We start from the raw sequence: 6721 nt of genomic DNA on the forward strand, positions 1-6721 counted from the left end.
GCCAGGCCGCAATTGGCGACCAACTCACCGTTTTTAGGGGGCAGGCACCTCGATAGTTACTATGGTGGATATTTGTCTCCTAGATAGGGTAGAAAGTAGTTATCCAGGATAAGACCCAGTAATTCGGTCTGGTCCCATATATTTGTACATTATGATAACTTGTACCTAAGCTACGCATGGCCCTATAAATAGGGGGCCATGGTCGCCTGGGAAAAACACACGAGCTAGAGAGCAAAAAGACACAGAGGTGAAAATATATCAAGTCACGCTATGATACTCCTCCCAGATCGATCTATTTTTTCTACCATCAATACATTCATGGTGTTCCTTCCTCTTAAACTTCGTCTCCAAGCTTGAGTCTCCTCCTTAGAAGAAACTCTCGCCGTACTTACTGGGGCAAGATGAACTCTTGCTCCAACAGTGCACCATCCGTGGGACTTGAACACATAAGTGCTAAGAGAGATAGGAATCCACCAGGAAAACCACCAAAGTGATAGCCAAAACCGCCATACCCACCGTTGCAAGCATGCAACCATATGCATGGCTGTCTCAGCCATATGCACCGCATGCATGCTCCAGGCCCACTGTCGTGTGGGACGGCATTTCTTCAACCTTGGACCAACCCAGGAACCTGGGTCGGTACAGGAACTCTGCACGACGAAGACCTCGCCCCCTCAGGAGAGGACGCAACCGAAGCCACGGCCAAGCAGGCCGCCTCCCAGTGGTTCTGGATGGTCCAACTGAGGAGTGTTCCCGCCTGGGCTTGGTCCCAAAGTATCCCCTTCGACCACACCTGGGATACCCCGAGCGAGCCAACATCTTTGAAAAGTCTGTCCACCCAGCACCCTCCTTGGGCCCCTTAGGAGAAAGAGGGTTCCAAGGAGACGAAGTGCTTCGGGGTGCGTGGACCCCACTAGCGCATCTGACGCCACCCTCGTAACGCCAACCACGTGCAGGGAACTCCAAGCCCACCTCATCTTGGGAGGCATAGTCAGAACCACTTCAGCTCCAAAACCCGGTTCACCGGGCAGCTTCGATGGTCTCCCAAAAGGGAAGGAGACCCTTGGGAAACCACAGGCTTCGGGACATACCACCTTCGGCAACTACCCTTACGACAACTCCAATCTCCGGTGCCCCCGGAGGCACACGAGTGCATCCTGCACGGACCAGGACGTGGCCACAACACCAACGACTGCCGCACCCTCATGACCATTCGGGAGGAATACCTCGGAAGGCAAGCAGAATACCTGACCACAGAAGGAGCCAGTGAAGGATGACACAGGGTTCGGAGGCCTGGGGCAAACACCCGGGCAAATCCCTAGCCCCTCAACCCTGCACTGTCACTATCGATCCTACTACCAACGGTGCCATATCCAGCAACGAGAACTACGTTGGGGACACGCCATCGCTAGACTCCTGATGGAGTACCTCCAGAGCTGGGCAGCGACTAATAGCCAAGGCAGTCGAGGACCACCTCTCCCGACTAGCCTTCGACTACGCCTCCAATATGCTGTCGCCAGGCTCCAGACGAATTACCTCTAGGGCCGGGCAATGGCTAAGGGTTGAGGAGGTCAAGCACTGCCTCTCTCGGCCTATCCATAGGCTTCGAGACCTCCAAGCCTCACAATAGAGGCCTTATTCCTACGAAGGTATACCCACTGTTATCTATCAGTAGTTTACCTAGTGATCTGTCTTTCATACAGCAAGGTTAGAGTATGTTGGAGGCCTCCAACCTTATTGTTAGAAGTCTTTGGCAATAAATAGCCACTAGGTAAAAGCAGTAGAGCTTAAGTTACATCCTCATTTAACAGGAATAGTTATATAACCTAGCTATGTTTTATACTACAATCAGCTTCTTACTGCCAACAGTAGACTGCAAAACTTAGCTAGTATAACCATGCAAAATTCCTACACTCCCGCAGACGCATTGTGCCTAGGTCGCCTGAGGGGCGGGTCTACCCAGGTTTCCAAGAAGGCATTGTGCGGCCTTAGAAGTGTAGTTGCCATGTATCAAGGGATTTCCTTGATAGACCATGTTACGGCGCCACCCGTAGGACCTTCAGGTGGTGTGACAAGCTCACGTACCGCGGACGTAGCATGCCTAGGTCACCTAGAAGGCAAGACTGCCTAGATTTCCTGGAAAGCATTGCGTAGTCTTGGTAGACAATGAGGCCTACACACCACGGGCGCCGCTTATGCCTAGGTCACCTAGAAGGCAAGTTATGCCCATGGTGCCCTGGAAGACATTTGCATAGCCTCGGGTGTCGAAGCCACGCCCCGGGGGATGTTCTCGGTGGCGGAGGTGCGGTGCTCTGAGGAATGCTATCGCAAGGAATCCTCATTGCACGATATGCCTACACACCGTGAGCGTAGCATGCCAAGGTCACCTGGAAGGCAAGAGTGCCTAGGTTTAATAGAAGGTATTGTGTAGCCTTGATAGTGTGTAGATGTCGATTATCAAGGGACTTCCTTGGCAATGTAGTTGTGGTGCCCCTGGGGGATTTCTCCGGAGGTGTGACAAGCCCACGCACCAGTAAGCATTGCTTGCCTAAACCCAAGGTCAACTGAAAAGGTTTCCCGGAGGGTAGGCTTTGCCCTAGTAGACAGTGGAGCCCACACACCATGGGCATAGCATGCTTAGGTCACTTGGAAGGCAAGACTGTCTAGGTTTCCTTAAAGGTATTGTATAGCCTCGATAGTGTGTGGACGCCGCATATCAGGGGACTTGATGTGAAGATGCGGTGCCCTGAGGAATGCTGTCGTAAGAAATCCTCATTGCACGACATGCTTATATACCGCGGACGCAGCATGCCTAGGTCACCACTAAGGCATCAAGCCTAGATTTTCTGGAAGATATTGCATAGCTTCGGTCATATAAATGCCACGCGCCAGGGCACATCCTTGGTGGACAGTGTTGCGGTGCACCCTGAGCGTTTCCTCGGGAGCATGACAAGCCTACACACCGCGGGCGTAGCATGCCTAGGTCACCTGGAAGGCAAGACTGCCTAGGTTTCCTGGAAGGTATTGCATAGCTCCGATAGTGTGTAGGGCCTTCGGCATTAATACATGCTAAGGGGTCCTACAAAACCTCAGGTAAAAATGGAGAACCTTATAAAACCTCTGACAAAAGCGGAGAACCTAACAAAACCTCCAACAAAAACGGAGAGTCTTACAAAACCTCCGACAAAAACGGAGAACCTTACAAAACCTCTGACAAAAACAGTGAGTCTTACAAAAGCTCCGGCAAAAATAGAGAACCTTACAAAACCTCCGAGAAAAACGGAGAACTTTACAAACCTCCGACAAAACAGAGAACCCTACAAAACCTCTGACAAAAATGGAGAGCTTTACAAAACCTCCGGCAAAAACGGAGAGCTTTACCAAACCTCTGGCAAAAATGAGGACGTTTACCTCCGCACAATGGAGCGACTTCCAAAAAACCTCTGGCAAAGATGGAGAGTTTTACCAAACCTCTGGCAAAAACAGAGAGGTTTACCAAACCTCCGCCAAAACAGAGCGACTTCCAAAAACCTCCGACAAAAACAGAGAGCTTTACCAAATATCTGGTAAAAAATGGAGAGGTTTACCAAACCTCCACCAAAACGGAGCAACTTCCAAAAACCTCTGCACCATGGAGAGTTTACCAAACCTCCACCAAAATGGAGAGACTTTCAAAAACCCCCGCAATGGGGATGTTTTCCGAAAACTCCGCCGGGCGAAAAGGTTCTGAAAGGACCTAACGGGAAGAGTACCCCGACATCCCTAAGGCAAATAACTCCGTGCCAAAGGGGTACAAAACCCGCTGGCCTCCAAAGGGCATAGCACACAGATCAAAGGGGTATAAAAATCCCCCTCTGTACAGGAAAAGGTATGACCCGCGTGACTCAAACACATATGGCAGGAGGTAAAATCATTACCCTAGCATCTCCTTTAAAGACACATTTCATACATCATTTTATGAGGGTTATACTGATATTTAATAAAAGCCCACGCTGCATGGCACGGGAAACATAGTGGAACCCTCGACTGTCCATTGCAGAGGCCACAAATTCATTGCAGGAGCTAAGGGCCGAGGGGGTCACGGACCACCTCTTCCACCTGGCCCTTGGCTTCACCTCCGACACGCCGTCGCCGGGCTCTGGACGGAGTACCTCCCGAGTCAGGCAGTGGCTAAGGGCCAAGGGGGTCGCGACCCACCTCTTTTGCCTGGCCCTCGGTTTCGCTTCCGACACGCCACTGCCAGGCTCCTGACGAAGTACCTCTGGAGCCGGGCAGCGGCTAAGGGCCGAAGGGGTCATGGACCACCTCTTCCGCCTAGCCCTCAGCTTCGCCTCCGACACGCCATCGCCAGGCTCCGAACAAAGTACCTCTAGATCTGGGCAGCAACTAAGTGCCGAGGCGGTCGCGGACCACCTCTTCCGCCTAGCCCTCGGCTTCGCCTCTGACACACCATCGCCAGGCTCCGGACGGACTACCTCTGGAGCTGAGTAGCGGCTAAGGGCCGAGGAGGTTAAGGACCACCTCTCCCGCCTAGCCTTCGACTTCGCCTCTGACACACCATCGCTAGGCTCCAGACAGAGTACCTCCAGAACCGGGCAGTGGCTAAAAGGCTAAGGGGGTTACGGACCACCTCTCCCATCTAGCCTTCGGCTCTGCCTCCAACAATGATGTCGCCATGCTTTAAAAAGACCGCCTCCAAAGCCAGGCAGTGGCTAAGGACACAAAGGGTCAAAGACCACCTCTGGATCTTGTCTCCAAAGGTTCCAGATGGACTTCACTGAGTCGGAAATCTAGAACAAATTTGGAAGAAGGCCCTACCAGTGCCAAGCTCGAGGAGTACGCTATAATCAGGAACGACGAGATCGCCACTGCTTCACCTGGCTCTTCTTAGTTACCCTACGTATCTACCACCACCAGATTCCTGAGGCCACCTCTCCCCCAGAAGGAACGAAACTAGCAATGATCTATGCAAAGGCTCGGCACCTCGGTCATCCAAAAAACTAGCCATCGTCCATGAAGGGGATGAAGAAGCACGGCTCGAAGGCTCGAAGGCACGAAGGCACACACACGTACGGTCACCCGTTCGAAAGATCCCCTTGCACTCCAATACAGAAAGAGACACAACCGTCCCCGAAGGTCCATATTATATTATTAAACAACTAGTACATTCGGAGGACACATACAGAGAGTGACAATACAGAGATTGCTACGAAGGAGATAGGCCTCGATAGAGCAAACCAGGGGGAGAAAGAGTACAAGGTGACTAGGTCAAGCCATGGGCCCACAACAAGGCCATGGTCGACTGTGAGACATGAATGCCTCACGACTTCACCAAGAACTCCCTCTAGGAGACCACCTTCACCTCCTACGGGTCTCGGTAGGGACCACTCATGGGACGGCGTATGCGCCTCACCTCCGGTCGACCGCTGCGGAAGCCAATATAGTAGTCGGCTCCCAAGCTATTGGAGGACAAAGAAGAGTCCAAGGAGGTCACTGGCGGGGCCTTCTCCCTCGCCTTCCCAACCTCTTCCTTCACCGTCGCCTCCGCGGATGCCTGCTCACTCTCCCCCCGTAGGAGATCCCAGTCGATCTCCTCATCGTCATCAGAGATATCGATGATCTCGATGGGCATGGCCTCTCGAGCCAAGAGTCGAGCTGGAGCGACAGGCAACCACCTCCCCTGCAGAGATGGAAGCGGTGTGGCCACTGGCACCTCTGCCGAGGATCAAAATGGTCTGGCTCCCGAAGAAGCCATCGAGATCATCGACATCTTTGAAGAGGATAAGGAGGAAGACGATACCATACTCAAGTCAAGGTTAACTACTCGCTCTTAGGGCTTTGGAGAATCCAGCTAGGTGACCCCAGCTTTATACCTCAGCCAAGCAGCTACGTAAGCCCGAAAGATGAAGAAGAACCAACACCGCAGTATCCCCATTGAATGCCTGAGGGGACTGTGGCCATGCCCTGGTCGTTCCGCCAGCACGTGGCAGCGTTCCACGATGAACACCTCATTTTCTTACACGGACGTCCCGTCACATTGATAACCCAAACTCCTTTCGGCGCGTGATAGGGGCGTGGGCACAAGACCCTAAATGATCCCCCGCATTATCTAGTCAGAACGCGGCAGTGGCACGTCTCATCCTGCCAGGCAAACGCGTAGGGTCCCCCAATCCTACACATAACCTCTACTTTGGAGACCTCAAAAGGCAGGAAGAACCATGCTAAAGGAATCTGAATAACCTGTATCGGCCTCGACACGGACCCTGGAGTACACCACATCCATCGACGCCCACGGTTCCCAACGAAAAAACTTCTTAAGGACAGGGAATTGCCATCGGACATCCTTGATACTATACCAGGCTGAGGATAATGGTTGAAGATTACTATCCAGATCCCACCGGAGCCTTGATCTCTGGACCCTCAACTAAAGGCTCGACCTCCGAAGTCATCAGGTCCCTTCACAGTACCTCTTTGTACCTACAAAGCCTTCCCTTGGCTTAATCAGCCTGACCTCCCGAAGGCTCAGCCTCCCAAAACCTGGCCTCCCGAAGCCCCCCCCCCCCCCGAGACCTCGGTCTCCTGAAGCCACGGTCCCCCGAAGCCTCGGCCTCCTGAAGCCCCGTCCTTCCGGAGTCCTACTTCCCAAAGCCTTCACCTTCCGGAGCCATGCCTCCCGAGGCCCCTGTCTCCAACTGCTCGAGCCGAATTCCCGGAGGCTACA

Source organism: Phragmites australis, chromosome 1, assembly GCF_958298935.1.
Source record: "Phragmites australis chromosome 1, lpPhrAust1.1, whole genome shotgun sequence".
Classification (NCBI taxonomy): domain Eukaryota; kingdom Viridiplantae; phylum Streptophyta; class Magnoliopsida; order Poales; family Poaceae; genus Phragmites; species Phragmites australis.